Source organism: Euphorbia lathyris, chromosome 5 (assembly GCF_963576675.1).
Source record: "Euphorbia lathyris chromosome 5, ddEupLath1.1, whole genome shotgun sequence".
In the NCBI taxonomy this organism is placed as follows: Eukaryota; Viridiplantae; Streptophyta; class Magnoliopsida; order Malpighiales; family Euphorbiaceae; genus Euphorbia; species Euphorbia lathyris.
The window spans coordinates 93,264,803-93,287,852 of NC_088914.1; the positions used below are offsets into that span (position 1 = coordinate 93,264,803).

Genomic DNA, 23,050 nt, shown 5'->3' on the forward strand with positions numbered 1-23,050 from the left:
AATAGAGATTCAGTTCGTTTTTTAAAGCCCATCCAATTTTGAAAGGATGGCTGATGAAGCAGAAGCCTATAATAGAAACTGTCGCACCGCTTACACGAGAGTTAAGATGATATTGAAAAGACTTAAAATCGATTGAAATGAAATACAAATACATTTGAAAGTAGGTGAAATAAGTTGAAGATTGGACTGGTGAAAGCAACTGAAAATGTTCAGAGGATTCGTTTTGTTTTTTAGTTCCTGCTTTTTTTTCAAACTCAGTTTGAAAAAATCATTTTTTACCAACTCAGAATAAAACCATTTTTGAATAAAAATTATTTGCTTATCAAACAAAAACCGTCTTTATCTTTAACTCTTTGATTTCGAACTCAGTGATCTTCATTCATGCTTTAATCTTTATTCGTAAACTAAAAATGAGAAAAAAGAGAAGCACATGAATCAGAAATTGAAGAAGAAATGATTTTCTATTGAAGATTAAGAAATACAGATCTTTTGGCCCCTTCTAAAACTTAAATCTGTCTATTAAAAAATTGGGGGCCCTTACAATGGATGTGAGGTCCTCTATTTATACTAAAATAATAGAGTGATAATCAGCTTTTGGGTATTTTTTAATTACATCCCTGCCCTTTGAGGACTATTCTGGATATTTGCCCCCTTTTTTACTGTTGGGGGAACCTTCTCGATGGCTTCTACTTCAATTTTTGGGCTGAATGGGCCCTATTTTAGATTTCTTGAATTCATTGGCTTCTCCTATTTCATTTTCACCAATTTGCTCTCCAAGTTCTGTGAAATGTCCCTTCGGTCCCTAGAATTAAATTATAGAAGTTGACGTGGACTCGGATTGAACTTTAAATTATTTATGACCCGAAAGATTTCGTTGGACTTGTACGGACAAAATCCCGAGCTTTGGGATTTAGTGACTTGAACGGGCAACAACTTGTGCTTTCGAATTATCGGACTTGAACGGATAATACCTGGAACTTTGGAATTTGTTAGACTTGTACGAGTAATTCCCCATGCTTTGGAATTTGTTGAATTTGTACGAATAATATCCCGAGCCTTGGATTTGTTGGACATGTACCACAATGGGATAACTTGGTCATTTGAATATGATTTGGCAACGTTTTAGAATATTCTCGAATTGAATGTGTCTCGACCTTGTTTTTTGGGATATGAAAATTGCCCTCAATTTTAAAGTGAATATTTTCGGATATCGTTGACATTGATGAGCGGGCCTTCAGATCTGCCAAAATTACTGAAAAATAGAAATAATTAGAGAAATATTTATAATAATAATGTAATATTTATTTATTAACAAAATTTCATTTTTAAACGTTCATTTGTCGTTAATTCGTTTATTTTCATTTTTTTTTGTAGGAAAGGAAAGAAAAACAAAAAAACACAAAGCTGCCTAACCCGGGATCAGCCTTGGAAAGCCGACTCCGACCATGTCATCCAAGATCAGAGACGAAATGAAAGCCGGAGGAGAAGAGAAAGTTGAGAGACCCAACATCCTTGAGTGACCTTCAGCCGCGAGGCGGTCCGCCACCCGATTTTGCTCCCTATAAATATGGCCGAAGCTAAAAAAATCAAAGGAAGAACAAATCCTTCTAATCCCTTTAATTAAATTTTGGCTATTCAAGCAAATAACATTATTCTCTGAGATCATTCTGACAGCTTCGAGGTTATCAGATTCCACAAGAAGATTCTTCACCCCCAGATTTTTAGCTAGCCTAAGTCCAGAAAAAATCCCCCAAAGTTCCGTAGAGAAAGAAGAACTCATGCCCAAATTCTGAGAGAAACCAGAAACCCAACCACCACCATCATCTCTTAGAACCCCTCCCGCCGCAATTCTTCCGTCCTTTAGACAGGAGCCATCAGTGTTTAACTTAATAACACCTTCACTAGGCCTACACCATCCTAAGAGCTGGACATCTTTCATCTGAATAGCCCTAGCTAAGGAATCCTCTTTGAAGCTATCCACAATGGTGCAAATCTTTTTGGAAAAGAAATCAAACACATTAGGAATAACAACCGTTTCTCCTCCAAAAATCTTTTCATTCCTCCATTTCCAAATCTGATGACAAACAACCACAAATAAAAGAACACCATGCTTTAGATCAGCCAAAAGCTTCCCACTCACCCCATCCACAAACCAATCAAGATCAGGGTGGGATAAAAAAGTAGACAGCAACTTTATAGGGAGAACTTTATTCCACACCTCTTTACTCTTCGTACAGTCTCTGAGAGCGTGGCACAAAGTTTCTTCATGTCCTCTGCATCTACCACACTCTCCAGACTCCACCAAATGCCTCCTGTTCCTATCAGAATTAGTAAGCAACCTATTTTTAACACCTAGCCACAGGAAGCTCCTAATACGGTAAGGCACTTTTAAGGCCCAAATCGTCTTCCACAACTCTGGGTGGGAAGTTTCCAACCTTTGATTAAAAGCCTCAAAAGCCGATTTACAAGAAAAAGCCCCGTTGTTAGTCAAAGACCAACAGTAACTATCCCTGTCTTCCTCCTTGCTACTAATCTGAACTCCTCTAATTCTCAGGAGCGATTCCAGATTGAGGTAAGAATCAAACTTCGCCCAAATCACTACACCATAGATGGTCTATTGCAACACTAAATACATGTGTTGCCTCCAATATGTTGCAATTTATATGATTTATTTTAACAATTGCAACATGGTTTATAAGTGTTGCAATTGATATGTTAAACTAACTTAACTTTGATTTTTGGAACACTATTTATGAAGTGTTGCAATAGATATGTTAAACTAACTTAACTTTGATTTTTGGAACACTATTTATGAAGTGTTGCAATAGATGTGCGAAAATTGAAACACTTTTTATGTAGTACATTTGTTTTAATTCTAATGGATGCAAAACGATGTCGTTTTTCATTTGTAAGAATTAAAAAATAGTAAATGATAAATGTTTGGGTAAATAATTTATGAATTAATCCTTATATTGTTTCCTAATACATTGTTTATTCCTCGTATTTTTAATAACAAATTATAAGGTCTTTAACTTTTGTTATATTTATTTAAGGGATAAGTACAAAAAAATGCCTGTGGTATACCGGATTTGCGAACTCGGCACTGTGGTATTTTTTTTTGCAAACAGAGGTCTGTGTTACAAACCGTTAGCAAACAGAGGCTAAATTGACTAACGGTGTTAAAATTCAAAGAGAAAAGAGTTAATTTGGTCCTTATATTTATTTATTTTATAAATTAACCCCCCTAATTATCTAATTATCATAAATAAACCCCAAAATCAAAAATAAAAATAAAAAATACCTTCTTCTTCTTCTTCTCCTTCTTCTATTTTTTTAAGTTCCAAAATCTGGAAATTTCCAGAAATCTGGAATTTCCAGGAAGGAAATCTGGAAATTCCAGATTCCTGGAAATTTCCAGGAATCTGAAAATTTCCAGATTTTCGATTTTGGAAATCTGGAATCGAAAAAAAAAAGAAAAAATAAAAGAAGAGAAGAGAGAGAAGAAGAAGAAGAAGAAGAAGAACCATGGAAGAAGGAGAGAGAAAAATATTTTATTTTCCTTATTAATGGAAGAAGAAGAAATTAATGAAAGAAGAAGAAAAGAAGAAGAAGAATAAGGTATTTTTTATTTTTATTTTTGATTTTGGGGTTTATTTGTGATAATTAGATAATTAGGGGGGTTAATTTATAAAATAAATAAATATAAGGACCAAATTAACTCTTTTCTCTTTGAATTTTAACACCGTTAGTCAATTTAGCCTCTGTTTGCTAACGGTTTGTAACACAGACCTCTGTTTGCAAAAAAAAAATACCACAGGGCCGAGTTCGCAAATCCGGTATACCACAGGCATTTCTTTTGTACTTATCCCTTTATTTAAATGGTCGATTTTCTTTTAAGTAAATTATAGCTTAGATACCTAAACTTTAACATGTTTACATTTTAATAACTTGAATTTTTTTTTTTTTTTTTTTTGGTAGAAAAGGAAAGGAAAGGAAAGCAAAACAAGCAACTACACCGGGATTAGCCTAGGAAAGCTAACCCCAATCCTATCCTCTAAAAGAAGAGGAGAAAGAGCGATAGGGGGAACGGTAAGGGTAGAAACACCTAACACCCCCTCATGGCCTGCCGCCGCCAAGTGATCTGCAACACGGTTCTGCTCCCGGAAAATGTGGCTGAACTCAAGGATATCAAATGAGGGGCTAAGCCTCTTAATAGCTTTAATAAGGTTGTGGCTATGAAGACCCATGGCATGACTACCCAAAATCATATTGATGGCCTCCAAGTTATCTGACTCAACAGAAAGCCTCTTAACACCCAGCCTAATCGCCAGCTGGATCCCAGAGAGAATGCCCCAGAGCTCCGCAGAGAAGGAAGAACCCAAACTCAAATTCTGGGTAAACCCAGAAAGTCAGGCGCCTCCCGCATCCCTAAGAACACCTCCGGCAGCAATCTTACCATTACTGAGGCAGGAACCATCAGTATTCAGCTTCACAACCCCCTCTCTTACACTTAAAGGCTATTATTTCATATATTAAAAATATCTTTATATTTTTAATTTTTCTCAAAAAGAGAAAAAAAATCGGAATGCCTCTCTCTCTTTCCTCTTCTATCTAATTTTAATATAAAAATATAGTTCAAATATTTTGATATTTAAAAATATAAAATACCATTATCTTTAGCAATGCTATTATTTTAAATATTTAAAATACACATTTACATATTAAACATTTTTATTTATATATTTTTTGCAAAAATATATATTTTTATTCTTATATATTAAGATCTTTTAATTATATATATATATATATATTTAAAATTATATAGGAGAGAGAAGAGAAAAGGAAAGAGATGTTGATAATATATTTTTAAAAAATATATAAATAAATCTTTGTAATTATTATTAAAAATATCTAAGGCTAAAATTAAATAATAGGGTAAATAATTTATTAGTCCCCTAGTTTTTACCTAACACACTGTTTAGTCCCTCTATTTTGAAAAACACATTATAAGGTCCCTACCTTTTGCCAATATTAACCCGTTGGTCCTTTTGTCTAGTTTTTTTAGACTAGTAACCGCTATATTTTAGCATAAATAGACATATATGAAATAACAGAGTAACATGGTCAACTTGTATTGTACTGTGGTTGTCCTAAAAGCTAAGATATGTTCGGTTAAAAATCTAAAAAAGTAGATAAAAGGACCACATAGTTAATATTGGTAAAAAATAGGGACCTTAAAATGTGTTTTTCAAAATAGGAGGACTAAACAGTGTGTTAGGTAAAAACTAGGGGACTAATAAATTATTTACCCTAAATAATATATAGAACTAATAAATTATTACTCTACGTTTCAAAAATATAAAATAAATTATTACTCTACATGTTTTAAAGGGAGAACATAATGATATATCTCCAAGTTCGGCAAAAACGACTCAAACCGCCACATTTTTTCTCCGAGGCTAGCTATTTTCCGATCCTTCAATTCTAATTATAACCTCTCTCAACAGTTCTCAGCAATGCTTCTCCAACGAGATGTGTCATCTCCTTGTCTGAATTACGCCTGAGCCGACCAGCACCACCTGGTGAGACCTTGCCAGAATCACCTCAATAGTTCTCAGCAATGCTTCTCCAACTTTGGTTTCTGTTTTTTCCAATAAAAACGAAATGGCCTTTTAACTGCACTCTAGTTGAAATTCATAGAAAGGATTAGTTTTTTCAGTTAGAAGGGGGACTCTTGATGTTTGAGAAATAAAAGTTAAAGGTACGATGTGAACAGATAGAAAAAGAGAGTGAGAAGAAGTCTAATCGGAAGGAAAAGAGAGCAAGAGAGGCGTGGTTAGATTAACTAGAGTTGTTAAGAGAGTTGGTTAACCAAAGTTAAATATACTTAACAGATTTAAAGTGTTAAGTCGATCAGGATTCATTTGACAGATGTTAATAATTGGTTGGAGGATAGGGAAGGGGACAAGAATTAGGGGACAGCAGATTTTCTTCCTTCTCTCTCAACCATCTTCTCTCTCATTAGCGAACAGCCCTTTCGAGTTCGTTCCTGTTAGTCCGATGGTGCTAACGAGACCGTTCCGGTCACTCATTCCCTGTTGCCTCTCCAACCTAGCTTGGCCGATTCTTCTAAGGTTGGTAAGCCTTTGTTATTTCATCTCTGTTTTGTGATTATGTCTTCTAATGTCGATTAGTTATAAAATTGAAGACCTAAATCTCTGTACTTTTGTGGTTTGAGGAAGAAATTGACTGATCTTAAGAGTTTGAACTATTGGTGGTGAAAGACTACTTCCGTCTAGTGGAGTCAATTAATGCCTTTGAGCTATAAATTTCTGGCTTTTCTTAGGAGCAAGTTTATGGGTTCTGAAATTTTGTAGCTTGTCTTCAACTCTGACTTTAAAAGCCCCTATTACCCGCAAAGGTATCTTGTTTGCTCCCTCCTAATCAACTAGTGTTTCTCTCTTTGTTTGTAACTGTTTGTTCTCTAGTTTAATTATTTATGTTTATTGTCTTTTCAGGGAAGCGATTTGTGAAGCCATTAAAGGTTTCAAAAGAGCTTGAGGCTGATAGAGTAACTCTCTTGCTCTAATAATATTTATTTTGTTATAATTACTTGTTCCGTTAGAATTCATAACCATAGCCCAGTTTTAAAAAATAAAAGTCTTTCCCTTCTGTTGACATAAATTTCCTTGATGAATTATTAGTTAAGTTATTTCATTGTAAAAAAGAGTTGGTTATGTTAAAATACCCAATTGCGAATTTGTTAATTGCTCAAAACCTTCTGTGTTTGATAGGTGAACTATGTGGTAGAAATTAGTTTAGCTTCTATGTTAGTATTGCTGGTAAGGTTACCATTGAATATGAGGTATGATGTAGTGAAGAATTTGAAGACTCAAATAAGAGTTGTTTAAGCTTCTGTTTAGCTGGGAATATGTGATTCTGCAACCCAACCATCTTTCTTCTTTTTACCTCTGTTATTGAGCATGCTTAGTTATAGGAAAAAGGAGAATTTGCATAAAATACTGATTACTGCCTCTCTTTTATTATGACTGGTGTGTATGAACTGACGCCAAAGCTTTTCCATATCTGCAAATCTTAGGTGGTTGCCTCAGTTAGTCACATTTTGCAAATATTGAGGCATTTCATTTGTTTTTAGTTTGAACATTTTATTTCTTTTAATGTTTTAGAGTCAAACTAATGGTGAAATCGAGCTGATGATTATTTCTGGAGATGATCAACATCACTGATTTTACTTCATTTTTTCTTTTTTCAAATCCAAAACAATGTTCTGTTCCTAGTTCATGTTTTATTTATGTCGTTGTTACTTAATTCTACAAATTTATCCAATCTTTGTCATTTCTAGTTCTTTCAGTACCCATCTTGACATTCTTGATTTGTTCATTGGTACTATCATGATATCTAAATAGAGTGCAGAACATTAGTGTAGAATAGTTATGAGATTTTATGGCTTATGATTAAACTATTTGATGCACAGAAAACATATGGTTTTGGACACAAGTACCATTTGCTCCCTAACGTTATATGGGAGGAAAAACTTAGTCAGCTTAGTTGTTTGTAGCTAAACTTGCATCCTAAAGTTGTACTTTTGAACAATTTGACCCAATTGGAACATGTCTGTTCATTGAAATAGCTTCAGCCACAATCAGTCAATCAATCAATCAATTACACATATTTTAATTGGGTTAAATTTTCCAATGTAGAAAAGTCTACGATCCATATAAGAAAAGATAGAGAATCAGTGAATTTTAGCACATATATAATTGCACAATATGATTTTTAAGTATATAAGAAACATGAAGTCCAAATCTTAAGAAATGAAAAAGCTAAATATATATATTTAAGATATCTACCTGAAGTTCTCTTATAGCTAGTCCTTTTTTTCCTTTATTAATTGGGCTTATTTTTCTTGATTTACTAGGTTAAATAATGCAGTTAGCATTATTTATTCAATCCTTAATTTGCTTTAACATTTAAAGCTAACTATATTATATTTTGCAGCTTGTATTATTTTTTCTATATCATTCCACTTTTTTTTTCTTATGTTATAGCAACTTGAAAAGCCAAACTAGAAGGAACCGTCAAAAGTTGAAATTTTTGTTGCAACCTGTGAACATAAAGAGGGGTAAATACAAGTTGCCAAGTGAAATATACAATTGTAAATAGCTGATTGGGGAAAAAATAGGAGAAGCTATCAAAGTTGATATGAAAGAACTTTTTGGTTGCATATCAAGCGAAAATGGCAATGGTGCAGTCTCTTCATAAGCTATATTATGTTTATGACAATACTATACTTTTATTTTGTTTTTTTTATCACGTGACAATGTTAAATTCTATTATTCATGTATTGACCTTTTATGGTTGTACTTGTAATTAAGGATAGTATGCTATTATTTAAATAAAAAATGGCTTCAAATTTTTTTTTGTAGCATAAGTTAAAGAATGGGTTGAAGGTGTTATATCAAAAAGTGTTACCCCCCAAAGAAATAATATTGCTTTGAATATCATGGTTACATAAAAGAGTTGCAATTGAATAAAAAAGAGTTGCTACGAACAAAAAGTGTTAAATTAAAATAAAAGTGTTGCAATTAAAAAATTATATTGCATTTAAAAGTGTTGCAATAGTGCTCTAAAGAGTTGCTTCGAAAATAATGTGTTTGATAAATATTGAACACAATAGACAAATTGCAACAAAATGCAAAGAGTATTTGTTATTTAGAATATAAACTGAGGAAGCTTTAAATAGTTTTACAGTGAACAGAAATCTAAAAATAGAAACTAACGTATCCCACATATACAGGAAACGTGATTACAACAAAGACCAAATCAAACTCTAACTTATTCCTAGTTTCTAGGAACTTATTGTTAACAGCAAAGACTACTTCAAACAAGAAGACACGTTACTTAACAAAACTCTCCCCTAAACTAAACTTGCTTACAGCAAGTTAGTTTATACCCAAGCTGCTTCGAACACCAAGTGCTTCTCTAAGCTTCTCAAATTGATCAAGCTTTAACGGTTTTGTCATGATATCTGCAACTTGCTCATTCGTGCCACAATATTCCATTTTAATTGACCCATCATTTACAAGATTTCTTAAAAAATGAAATCGTACATCAATATGTTTGCTTCTCCCATGAAGTATCAGATTCTTTGCAAGTTTAATAGTAGAAGAATTGTCACAGAGAACCTTCACATAGTCAATTTTTGTACCTTCAATTTGTTTCAGAATTCTCTACATCCAGACACATTGACACGCACATGAGGCAGCAGCGATATATTCTGCCTCTGTAGTTGACAGACTCACTACAGGTTGCTTCTTGGACGCCCAAGCTATAGCTCCTCCACTTAATACGAAAACATATCCTGATGTACTCTTTCGATCATCTATATCACCAGCATAATCACTGTCTGTATATGCCATTAACTCAGTTGTGCAGCCTCGTTTGTAAACAATGCCAAAATCAGCAGTACTTTGAATATATCTCAAGATTCTCTTAGCTGCTAACATATGTATCTCCATTGGTTTTGACATAAATCTGCTTATGAGACATACACTGTACATCAAATCTGGTCTTGTGACAGTCATATATAGCAAGCTTCCAACAATCTGCTTGAACAAGGTTCCATTTACTTGAGTGCCTTCCTCCTCCTTTGATAGTTTGTTTCCTGGAACAATTGGATTTCTGACTCCATTGCACCCTTTCATCCCGAATTTTTCAAGCATTTCACTGGCATATTTCTTCTGGCTGATGAAAATGCCATTTACTCCTTGATGAACTTCCACTCCCAAGAAATACTTCATTTCTCCTAGATCAGTCATCTCGAACTCATTCTTCATAGAGTTTTTGAAATTTTGTATCATAATCAAATCATTGCCTGTAAAAACAAGATCATCAACATAGAGACTTATAATTAGAATCTTGTTGTTTTCCTGTTTTACAAACAAGGTAGGATCACAGCAGCTTCTTTCGAACCCTTCTTTGACGAAGTATCCTTCAATTCTACTAAACCACGCCTTTGGAGCTTGCTTTAAGCCATAAAGAGCTTTGTTTAGTTTGTATACTTTGTTCTCCTCTCCCTTAACTTCATAGCCTTGTGGCTGAGCGACGTAGACGTCTTCTTTGAGTTCTCCGTGCAGAAATGCGCTTTTAACGTCTAGTTGAAACAACTTCCAACCATTTTTCGCTGCTACTGCAATTACCATGCGAATAGTATCCCATCGTGCTACTGGTGCAAAGACCTCATTGTAGTCAATTCCCTTTTCTTGAGCATACCCTTTTGCCACGAGGCGTGCTTTACATTTGTCAATCTCTCCATTTTCGTTCAGCTTGGTTCGATACACCCATTTGACACCTATCACCTTCACTTCCAAAGGAGCCTTTACAAGTTCCCAAGTTTGATTTTTCTTTATTGCTTCGATTTCAAGATCCATTGCATCCCTCCATTTCTTCAATTTTGCTGCTTGTTCATAGAAAATGGGATCAGCAGATATACATAGAGCAAAGTTTTGTACCTCATCTTCAGAGAATCCTTCTCCACTTGTGTAATCTTCTAAGTAGGCAGGAGCTCTTCATTCTCTGATTGAGAGAGATGAATTAGAGGTATTGTTGGGGCTGGAATTGAGTGAGTTAGAGCTGGAACTTGCTGAATTTGGAACATCACTGTTGGAGCTTGAATTTTCTGCGTCGTCATTGGAGGTGATGTCTTCATCCACATCTGCTGTATTTTCTTCATCTAAATCTGCTTCTTCTTCACTTTCATCTCCTTGATTGTGAGCTTCTTCATATTCTTCTCCCCAATCAAGTACATCAGTAGTCTCCTCTTTTGTTTTTGCCCAATCCCATCTTTCATCTTCTTCAAAGATGACATCTCTACTGATGGTTACTTTCTTTGTGAAAGGATTAATCAGCTTATATCCTTTGGACTCCACACTGTAGCCGATCAGGACTAATTTCTGACTTTTTGTATCTAACTTCAATCTCTTAGCATCAGGTACATGTACATTTCCAATGCAGCCAAAGACCCTGAAATATTCAATGTTAGGTTTCAAATCGCTCCAACATTCTTCTGGAGTTTTATTTTTCACAGAGGCAGTGGGACTCCGATTTAGAATGTGACATGTCCACTTCGCAGCATCTGGCCAAAGCATTTTGGGCATTTGTTTTTCTTCAAGCAAGCATCTCACCATATTGAGGATTGTACGGTTTTTACGCTCCGCAACTCCGTTTTGCTGAGGCGTATACGTTGTAGTAAGCTGTCTTCTTATGCCTTGTGTTTTGCAAAATTCTGAAAATTCTTTGGAGTTGAATTCTCCTCCTCTATCTGTTCTTAAGCTGCACATTGATAGACCACACTCTTTCTCCACCATTATTTTGAAATTTTTGAAAGTCACAAAAGCTTCACTCTTTTCGTTCAGAAAATAAACCCACAGCTTTCGACTAAAGTCATCTATGAATGTTAATATGTACCTCTTTTGACTGTAGGAGGCAGGCGAAATAGGACCGCAAATGTCTGAGTGTATGAGCTGTAATTTCTTTGTGGCTCTCCAATTACTCTTCTTTGAAATGGCTATTCTGTGTTGTTTTCCCATCATGCAACTTGTACATTTTTTTGTTGGGGTTTTGATGTTTGGCAGCCCTCGAACCATCTCTTTGTTGTGCAGCAATGCTAGATTTTTATAGCTCGGATGCCCAAATCTTTGATGCCAAATTTCACTCGATTCTTCAATTTGTGCATTGAAGCAAGAAGGTGATTTCATGAGAATGTTTGCAATAACTACAAACATTTTGTTTGCTGTCATTTCGCTTTTCATTATAACACCACGGGTCGGATGATATAACTTGCACACTCCATGTTTGATAAGAATGGTGATTCCTCGTTTTTGTAATTGACCTATACTCAGCAGGTTATTACGCAATTCAGGTACATAAAAAACATCACTCACAATTTGGATTTGGCCTCCAACTTCGAGCTTGATACTCCCTTTCCCCATCACCATCAGCTTGGAATCATTCCCAAGTTTAACAGAATGCTTAAAAACTTCATCAAGTCGTGTGAACCACTCTTTGTTTCCTGACATGTGGTTCGAACATCCAGAATCAAGAAACCAGATCCTTTTCCTTTTGTCTTGCTTGAGATCAACTTGCGCCATTAACATCATCTCATCTTCATCATCGATCTCGACATAGTGAGCCCGTTTCTCTGAATTTTGACATTCATACTGAAAATGTCCCAAATTGTGACATTTATAGCATTCAATAGCAGATTTGTCAAAGAACGATCTGCCTCTGCCTCTTCCTCGACCTCTAAACGTGCCTCTACCTCGTCCACTTCGGTCTTCATGTGTAACTTTCAATACTTGATCTTCTTCTACAGATCCTTTCATCCTTTATTCGTGAATTAAAAGACTGCTTTGGAGTTCATCCACAGTTAAAACATCAACATTATTTGATTCTTCAATTGAACATACCACGTAGTTGAATTTTGGAACTAAGGATCGAAGAATCTTTCCTGTGATATCAGCTTCTCTGAGACTTTCACCACATGATTTCATCCTCTTGGCAATTGAGAGTGTTCTTCCAAAATAGGCATTGACACTTTCCCCTTCTTTCATCTTCAGAATTTCGAATTCAGTTTTTAGGGTTTGAAGTTGTGCTCTTTTAACCCTTGTTGACCCTTTAAATTTCTGCTTCATCGAGTCCCAAATCTGCTTGGATGTATCGTCGTTCAGAATGGTTTCCATAATTTCTCTGTCAATGGCTTGATAGAGATAATTCTTCCCCTTCTTGTCTTTCAATTGCTGTTCTGCAATAACTTTAGTCTCTGCTTCTGATGGCTCTCTTCCTGCTGGAATCTCTGTTATTCCATCTTCTAGTAGGCTCCAGAATTCCTTTGCTCGAAGGAAATTCTCCATCAATTTTGCCCAATGTTCATAGAAGCCATCAAATTTTGGGATAGCTGGTTGCACAAAACCATTATTATTGTTGCTTTCTGCCATCTCTTCACACTCTTCTCTCGTGTTTCTCTCACACTCTTCTCTCTCAATCAGGCCTATTCTGGCTCTGATACCAAATGATAAATATTGAACACAATAGACAAATTGCAACAAAATGCAAAGAGTATTTGTTATTTAGAATGTAAACTGAGGAAGCTTTAAATAGCTTTACAGTGAACAGAAATCTAAAAATAGAAACTAACCTATCCCACATATACAGGAAACGTGATTACAACAAAGACCAAATCAAACTCTAACTTATTCCTAGTTTCTAGGAACTTATTGTTAACAGCAAAGACTATTTCAAACAAGAAGACACGTTACTTAACAGTGTTTGCATAAAATAGTGTTGCAATGTTGTATGAAAGTGTTGCTTATATATATTTTTGGCAATCATCTATGGAAATGGCAACACTTGTTAGAGTTGCCTAAAGGTGTGTAAAGTGTTGCTATTGATTTGAATGGTAACACTTATCTTGGGGTTGCTATAGATACAGTAAAGTGTTGCTATAGATATCTATAGCAACATGCAAAAATGCAACACATTTTTTAAGTTTAAAGTGTTGCCATCTCATCTAAGGCAACACTTTTATAACTTAAGCCAACACTTAGTGGGTGTTGCCATTGACCATCTATGTCCAATTACCCTCAGAATCCACCACATCTGCAATCCTCCAGTTTTGAATTTCTAAAGGCGGTAAAGACTCACAAACCTCTAATAGAGGCTTTTTACCAATCCAGATATCATTCCAGAAGCTAATAGATTTACCATTTCCCACATTCCACCCAATCCCAGAGCAAAATTCTGAAAACACAGCACTAAGGCCTTTCCAAAGAAAAGAGCAATTAACCACTCTCTCCTTAGGACCCCCAAAAACCTTATCCTTTCTATATTTCCCGCATAATAATTGAACCCAAAGAGCTGACGGAAGTTGCCACATTCTCCACAGAAGTTTCATTAATAACACTTTATTATTATCTCTGGCTTTCCTAATCCCCAACCCTCCCAAATTCTTAGGTTGACAAACCTCATCCCAAGGAACAAGGTGAATATTCCTCCCCTCCTCAGCTTCCCCCCATAGGAAACGTCGATTAATTTTATCAAGATCTTTGAGAACAGGCTCAGGTAGACGACAAGCCTGCATAATATGATTAGGAACCGCACAATTAACCGACTGAATTAAAGTAAGGCGGCCCACAAGGGAGAGAGTCTTAGCTTTCTAAATGGCACACTTCTTATTGGTTTTATCCAACGTATCCTTAAAAGAAGCTTTAGAAACTCTATCACTATGGAGAGGAATCCCCAGATACTTACCCAGAGAATTAGTCAGAGGAATACCAGATAAATCATTCAACCTTTTGCAGGCTCTCTGGTTCATATTCTTAGAACACATCATCCTGGACTTTTGGATATTAAGCTTCTGACTAGAGGCAGAGCAGAAACAGTTAAGGATATCCATAATCACACTTATCTGCTCCTCATTACCTTCTACAAAGATCAAAACATCGTCTGCAAAGAAAAAGTGAGTAACCTGAGGACAGAATTTATTGATGGACACCGGGTGGAATTTCCCATTACCAACAGCTTCTTGGATAAGGTGAGTCAGTCTATCCATTGCAATAACAAATAAGAAAGGGCTCATCGGGTCCCCTTGACGGATACCCCGGGAATGAAAAAATTCCCCCGACATATCCCCATTGATCAAAACTTGAAAAACAGGAGACGAGATGCAAACCTCAATTAAACTCCTCCAGTTCTCAGGAATCCCTGCTCTCTTCAGACTATCAATAAGGAAACTCCAGTTTATGCGATCATAAGCTTTTTCCAGATCCAACTTCAGAGCCACAATACCCCTCTTCCCCTTTTTGATTTTCATGGAATGGACCATCTCCTGGGCTATGACCACATTATCCATCAGTTGTCTACCAGGAACAAAGCTTCCTTGATTCTGGCTAATGATATTAGGAAGAATACAACGGAGCCTATTGGCCACAATTTTAGTAATAGTTTTATAAAGTACATTACAAAGACTAATAGGCCTCATTTGTAAGAAAGAAGACGGCTTCTCTACTTTAGGAATCAGAACCAGAAGAGTTCTGTTAACCAACCTAATATCTAGAGAACCATTAAAAACTCCTTTAAAAAAACTATAAATGCCTTCCTTAACAACCTCCCAGTGCTTATGATAAAAACCAGCAGGCAGACCATCAACTCCAGGAGCTTTAGTGGCCCCAATGCTAAAAATAGATTGATCAATTTCTTTCGGGGTAATAGGATGGAACGCTTCCAGAATTTTATCATCTCCCAACATGGGAAAAGTAGACACAGTCTGAGATTTATCCAGATCCACAGGGACTTCTTTAAATAACTCTTTATAGAAATTAAGGGCTAAATGACGAATATCCTCATCCTTATAAACCCACTCTCCATTTGAGTCTTTAATATCATTAATCCTATTGTTTTGTCTTCTAATAACAGTAGATAGATGAAAGTACATGGTATTCCGATCCCCATCTTTAATCCAGGTTTTCCTAGATTTTTGAAACCAAAGTAACTCTTCCTGTCTAAGCACAACTTCCAACTCCTTCTGAAGGGTTCTAAGCAGACCATCCAAGCTATGATCAAATCTAACCTCCAAACTACGATGAATGCCCTCAATTCTACTCAATAATTTTTCCTTTCTCCTAATGATATGACCAAAGACGTTTTTATTCCACCCCAGAACATTCATTCTAAAGCCCTCAGCAGCTTGTAAGACATTAGAGTGAGGCTTCCAATTCTCATGAACAAAGTTTTTAAACTCAGGATGAGATTTCCAAGCCACCTGATACCTAAATGGTCTATCCCCTCTAGGCCGATGGCCTCTCACCAGCCTGACTAAGATAGGACAGTGATCCGAGTGCCGGAAGGGGAGATTTAACACAGACACTTCAGGAAACCTAGTTTGAGCTGAAACGTTAGTATAAACTTTGTCTAAACGAACAAAAGTACTATTACGCTTCCAAGTAAACTTATGACCAGCGGCACCCAGATCAGAAAGCCCACATAAGTCCATACTTTGCTTATGATTGAGGCAACGATTAACATAGTGATTCACACCCCCTCTCTGATCACTCATAAGGGCAATATCATTAAAATCTCCAGCACAAACCAAGACTCGGTCATACTTACACTCATAGAATATAGAACCTCCCAAAGCCATTTCCGATTAGCCAGGACATGATCAGCATAAACAAAGGTAACAAAGAAAGGTTTATTCCCAGGAAAAATCACTTTACTATGAATAAACTGTTTATCCATACTAACAATATCAAAATGGACACGATCTGGCTTCCAAAAAAGCCAAATCCCACCAGCCCGGCCACTAGCCTCCGATCTAAAACAATTCCAATTTTTAAACTTTTTAACCACCTCATCTGCTTTAACTCCACTAATTTTAGTTTCCATTAAAACAAAACAAGAAGGATTAAACTGTTTAATTAAATTTTTAACATGGATACGGGTAGCCTTGCTAGCCGCTCCTCTAACATTCCAAACCAACAAATCCATGGAAAGGAGGACTACTGACCCAACCCAATACCCTAAACCAGGTATTTATTAGGGGCTCCTGAGAGCCTCGCAGAGGTACTAGCACTACACCATAGATGGTCTACTGCAACAGGCAATAAGTGTTGGCAAAGACCATAAAAGTATTGGCTTAGCAAAAAAGGCAACACTTTTACCCATAAAAAAGTGTTGGGCTTTTGCATGTCGCCATAGATGTCTGTTGCAACAATTTCTCCAATTTATAACAACATTAATAAAAATGTTGCCATTTATATCTATACCAACAGTTTTCTTACCCTAAGGCAACTACATAGATCTGGTAACACTATTGTCAAAAAGATTTGAGCAACACTTTACTATATTTTTGCAACACTTTATTTTGCAATATAGATTTTTGAAAGCAGCACTTTTTTACAAATTTACAACACTTTGCCATTTAACATTTTCAGCCTGTAGCAACTTTTTTTTTTTTTTTGTAGATATTTGCAACTCTTTCTCAAATTTGTAGCAATATCATTAATTTCAAATATTTACTTTCATATATATGAATAATGGAATTTAACATTATCTTATAAAAATAATAATAAACTAGAAAAAAGTATAATATTGTCATACAATTATAATATAGACTACCCTTCTCCCTAGAAGAGGGTGCAACGTTGTTATTTTCATAAGAAATACCGACGTTACCAAAAATTTTTGTACAAATGAACTAGAAAAATTAGAAAGCAAATTGTAGAAGTAGCCCCGGAAATAAGAAAGAGCCCAAACTTTTCAGCCTCAAGCTTTTAGTTCTGTCATCAGTGGTGTTCTCTTTACATTCTGATGATGGACGAAACCATTTTTCTTCCAAGTCTTTAAGCTTCCCATCCTCCGATAGCTTCAATATGACTTTGAAAAATCTGCTGCAATTGGGGATCCTTTCTGAAAAACCTGTTGAATTAGCAGTTTCATATTTTCAGGTAAAAAAGAGATAATAACTTATTGGTGTGTGCCCATGAATGTGGTAAAGATAAGTAAAGGAAATAATCACCTTATTATATGTGACACACTTTTGAACCTTCATGTTGTTGTAGAAGGAACTACAAAAATTAATTTTCATATAGTTAATATTACCATAAAACTATAGAACAACCTGCATAATGAGGTTTCTAAAAGAGGCATTGCACGAATGATGTTGCAAATAATCAATAGACAGCATAACAATACAAGTATGGTGAAATTTGTGAAATAAACTCTTCACTAAATATCCATTTAAAAGCACAACAATAGAAGTATTATGAAATAAACTTTAACATCCATTGTAAACTTAGCACAAAAAAGGAACTCACAGAAAAAGAGACATTCAATTACAAGCAAACATGAGCAATGTATAGCGAGACATTCAATTACAACTACCCACTAGGAAATCTAAGCAAAAGTAATTTAGTAAACATGCAATTTAAACATCAGAAAAAGAATAGCAGGGAAAATATCATTTTTTCAGTATAATGTGCCTAAACCAGAACTATTATATTATATGCTCAACAAAAAAGCAGATGATAGTTCATACATTCTCAATAGAAATACAGGATATACTGCCACATGGAAAATCTGAACAAAAAATAATAATTTTGTAAACCCAAAACAGATGTTTTCCAAGTTGCAGTCTCCTTTGATAAATGAAGGATTTTTAAGCATCAGTTCTAATAATCCATTGGATTGGAATCACAAATTCTATAAATGACTCTAAATTCAAGCTCAATATTTACACCCTTCAAAGTAAATAGCATAAAGCGAATGAGCAAAGGTTATAAAACAACTTGAAGCCGTTCAAGAAAAGTAGCGGTTGCTCGACCAAAGCCGCCTCATTATCATTAAGTAAAGTCGAAACTCCCTTACAACAATAAAGAACATAACAAATGACACTCATAAATGAAATGAGATCAGGAAAGAAAGTCAACCTTACTCTCGTGGATCATCTCTCTTATTACGAGACGAACCCATATATTCCCCCAAAATTGAAATTGGTTCTCGATCATTACTCTGGCACACACAGCTTGAACACAATATGCCAATAGCAATAACCTAAGTAAAATGCATAAAAAGATATATCTTTTATTAATTAAGTAAAATCCAATATATAATTGGAAGAATATGGTTCTTATATTGATGCTAACTAGTTACTTACCCTCCAACATACTCAAAATCCTTGAAAATGAAAGTTCTAGTGACGTCAAAACCACAAGCAATAATATCTCTAGCATTTTCATGGGCCAGTCTTTTACTCTCCTCCATAGAGAGATAATTCCTCTACATACACTTCTCATCATTAGTGAGCTGTATGACAAGCGGAACCTTAAATACCTCCTGCAAGTATCTGCGATCGGAGAGCTCATAGAGCTTGATTTCAGCATTTCAATGAAATTACAGGGACAAAAACTTTAACAATTATAGAATTAGTTGATTCAATGCTTGATAATTTACTTGGTGAACATAAAGGGGATAAGATGGCCCAAGTGCAAAGATTCAGATGAAGGTCCTCTACCAGTGTAGAGATAGAATTTCATCTCTTTCTCATAAGCATCCAATATTTCATTGAAGTCCCTATGGGCAAAGAAGACCCAGCGGCATATAAAGACGTGAGGAGGCCGGCCGGTAAGGCGGTGGACACGGTCGATCAAGGACTCATCCAGCCTCTGGCATCCGAATTTGTAGAACAGAAAACAGTCAATGTTACAACAGGCTATCCCCAAAGTTCCTTCATAAACAACATCATTTTACAATAATAAACTGAAAACTAACCATGAAAACCCCCTAAGGCACCGATTTAATGCTACACGGTTTAATAAACTGAAAATAAATTTTCTATAGTAATGCTGTTCACATTACAAGTTAAATAGTGACTATGGCATGTGGAACATAGAGTGTCAACCCGTGGTGATTCATTCAACTAATATGATAGCCTTGGCCCTGTATCAGCTAGCACTCAACATTTTAATTCAAAGAAAGAAAATGATGCTTTGTAAATTCAACTAGCTAGTGAGAAATTAAAAAGAAATGATTAAGCATGTAAAAATGAATCGATCAACTATTTGTACCTTGTCTGGAGTAGCAGGTCCACTATAACGTACATGCCTCATTGGGGTTCAGAAAGGCAGAGTTGTTGTTTCTTTCGCTTCAAACTTCCTTCTATTGTCTTTAACTTGCATATTTCCTCCATTTTCCCCTCTTCAGCTACTCTGACTTTCTTTCTTGCATCCTCAAACTCAAGCTTTCCTTTTCTCAGCATTCGTTACATCTCCTTCACCATGGCCAACAATTGCCTACTGTTTCCATTCTTTAGATCATGAGTGAGGTCCTTGACATACTCCACCATTGGGTTACACAAGACAATATATTAGTGGAAATATCAACATATATATTAGTGGCAATATCAACATTTCAACAATAATATTATTGAAACAACTCTAACAAATAAAATATAATGTTCACACGTAATATAATTCAACAAAAGCTATAAAACAATATCTCTAAAGTCTTAACTCATATCATGTAAATAAGTAAAGGAACTAAACCAAAATATCTGCAAAATAATAAACACAATTCATGAATAACCATGCGACAATGTTCAAAAGTGAATTATAATAAAGGAAAATAATAAATAAAAAAAACACTCTTATTCATCGTCATTTTGGCAGCCTAAGTGGAGCGTTAAAAATCGTTAAGAGTAAAAAAAAATTGCTTAGAGAGACTAATCGGACAAAATTGGGACGGATTCTAGATTTCGAACGTCTAGGCGATCCAAGCGGAACAGATTCTACAACACAGGACATACAAAAAATTTAATTGAAGAGTAAGAGTTCAACAACATACATATGTTCACAACAGTACTATTGTGTATGATATCCGCCATATATACAAGTGCTACCATGAAAAACATACTATATATACATATATATCTATCTATTACTTACCTCATTTACATCCGGGACTGCTCAGAAGTCGCAAAATTCTTCACCGATGAACCTCCCCTCCACCTTCGAAACAAACCCGTGTTCAAACTCCATAGACTAATTTACCAGTCACAACATTTTCATGATCCAGAGTTTATGTTTCTTTATATACAGATATACAAGAGACGGGCCAATCAAATTTGCATCCGAAAGGCATTTGCAAAGCTTAAGATACGAATCTACATTACCCCGGTTTTGGATCCGCTTTCTTAGCCCCTGCAGCACAGCTACTCTGTCTAGATAATCCGGAGATAAACCTAAATCGAGCATTCTAGTTAGTGTTTCTGCAGCTTCATTGTAATGTCCGCCTTTTATGTAACCTCTTAGTAACCACGACAATGTTTTTTTCTTCTGTAGAGAGCTCGTGATCTCTACTCTAGTAAGTAATCGTGCTACTGCATTCGCCTCCTTTTGTGAAGCGCAGAGGGCCAAGACAATGTCGTAAAGATCTGCATAAATATGTATTTTTAATAAAGCCAAGTCCAAGCCGATGTTGACAACGGAATGAGAAGGCTTGAATCATGAGATGGGAGCACCGACCTTCCCCAGTCTCTCGCGTTTCTCTTTCTTTCTAAATATCCCAATTCTAGCCTTTGTTAACTTAAGACAGACTACAGGGAGCGGGAAAAAGGGCTCTACATTCCAGGGGCTCCAGATGAAATCATTTAGCTAATACTCACAATCAAATGTTTGGGACTGTTTAAACTTTAAAGTAACATAGGAATTCAGTTCATACTACCACCCCCAAAATTCAAAATTGCAATGGAAGCAAAATAAGACAACGAGATTGCAACTACTTAAGACCTCTACTTGAATAAAATTATTGCACAAATAGGCATGCTTGGACGATACATAGCACCAGCTAATTGGTTAAAAAATGAATTGGTGTAGGATTGAGCACAAATCGTTAAATTACGTAGAATAAAGGTGGCAGTTTTGCTCAATTGTAAATCTTATTCCAGTTTTCAGAAAAGAAATTACTGTTTTGATGCCTTCCAGAATTTAAACAAAAGCAATTGGAACATAGAACTGCAAGTACCTTCAAATTAAAACAAGATCGGGGTAGAATTGAGAGCAAGACGCAATTTCACAAGTTGGGCAGGTAATGATTAGGTCAATGTAGACAAGTAGAGAGCAAATAGTGCAGAATGATTAGCTTATATTACATAATAACATCAACAACCTGGGAGGATTCGGATTCCGATATATGAATATGAATTTGAGGAGCAAATAGCGTCGTTCTGGAAGAATAGATGAGTGCTACCTCACCGGCTGCGAAAAACACCCACAAAATTAGGGTATTTCTGAATGCACACATATGAAAAAGGCTGCAAAAATATCAAGGCCGCGATTTGCACCTAGCTCCGCCTAATGCCGCTTCATTCCGCCTCAGCCGCCTAGCTCCGCACAGTCGGAAAAATATCGGCTGTCCGATTTGAACCGCTCGAGAGAGTAGATATGTTGAGAGAGAAATTATCCAAAATAATTTAATTATATCTTTCATTTTATTTTTACTTTTTGAAATGGAGGGAAATAAAAAAAATCTTCCCTCCAAACCTAAAATTTTCCAATTAAAAAATTTCAATTTTTTATTTATTTTTACCAACACTTCAAGAATAGTTCTACCAAACACTTTAAAAATAGTGTTATAATAAATAGAAGTTAACAAATTTCATATATCATTCCAACACTTTTTAGAAAGCGTTGGAATAGATGAAATTTAATCACAACTCTAGCAACACTTCAACGGCAACACATGTATTTTGTGTTGTAATAGACCATCTATGGTGTAGTGTAGCAGGCCCCCTCTTATCCGACAAATCCATAGAACTATGGGCATATTTCTGCTTACCCTTAGGCTTTTTCATACTAATTTTGTTGACATCCATAGCCTTCCCAATACTAGGCTCAACACCGAAATTAGGAATACTAACCTCTTTTATCTTCTCATTTCCTTTAGAAGCCTGAGCTTGGGATTCATTCAGGCCTTCACCTTTGGAAACAAAACGAGGATTAACCGTCTCAACCACATTATTTGTTGGCCCAGTGATGGGTGTCGAATCCACCAAAAATAAATATAACTTTACTTGACCGAAATATGGATTTGCAACAAGGGTAAGCAAAGGTCGAACCCAAGGGAATATTACTGACTCAAAACAATAATGACTTGATAAATAAACAAAGTAAATAAACTGGGGTTTTTGATTTGTGAGATTTAACCAATTGAGAATTTCAAATAAAATAAAATTAGCAAGAGTAAATATGATTTGTAAACAACGTTTTGGAGGAATCCGATCAAGGGGGTTTGCAGGTAGGTAATTCACGCAGTATCGATCACAGACAGATAAAATAGACTCTTATACACATACCGGATCGGTTTGGAGTATTCTTCCTTAATATTAAACTGGTCAAGCACGCGCGTATAACCAGTTCCTAATCAATAAATAATCCTGCCTTAGCGGTCAAGATTTAATCTATTGACAGCCTGATGAATT

General features: G+C 35.6%; 2 long non-coding RNA genes across 12 annotated transcripts; one reads left to right on the forward strand and one right to left on the reverse strand.

Annotated features, from left to right (window-relative positions):
- The first annotated feature begins 5,938 nt into the window (after positions 1–5,938).
- On the forward strand, positions 5,939–8,436 carry LOC136228741 (uncharacterized). Its single transcript, XR_010688829.1, has 4 exons — positions 5,939–6,134; positions 6,243–6,421; positions 6,519–6,571; positions 8,070–8,436. It is a non-coding gene; the product is annotated as an uncharacterized lncRNA (long non-coding RNA).
- Positions 8,437–17,124: 8,688 nt separating this feature from the next.
- On the reverse strand, positions 17,125–22,067 carry LOC136230108 (uncharacterized). Of its 11 annotated transcripts, none has more exons than XR_010689273.1 (9): positions 21,914–22,066; positions 20,744–21,827; positions 20,517–20,579; positions 19,641–19,900; positions 19,027–19,238; positions 18,731–18,919; positions 18,504–18,627; positions 17,594–17,642; positions 17,125–17,493 (listed from the first exon to the last, which is right to left on the reverse strand). It is a non-coding gene; the product is annotated as an uncharacterized lncRNA (long non-coding RNA). The 11 variants fall into 11 exon arrangements; XR_010689271.1 differs by having other exon boundaries at positions 19,641–19,909; XR_010689274.1 differs by having other exon boundaries at positions 19,641–19,909; positions 21,739–21,827; positions 21,914–22,065.
- Positions 22,068–23,050: the final 983 nt, after the last annotated feature.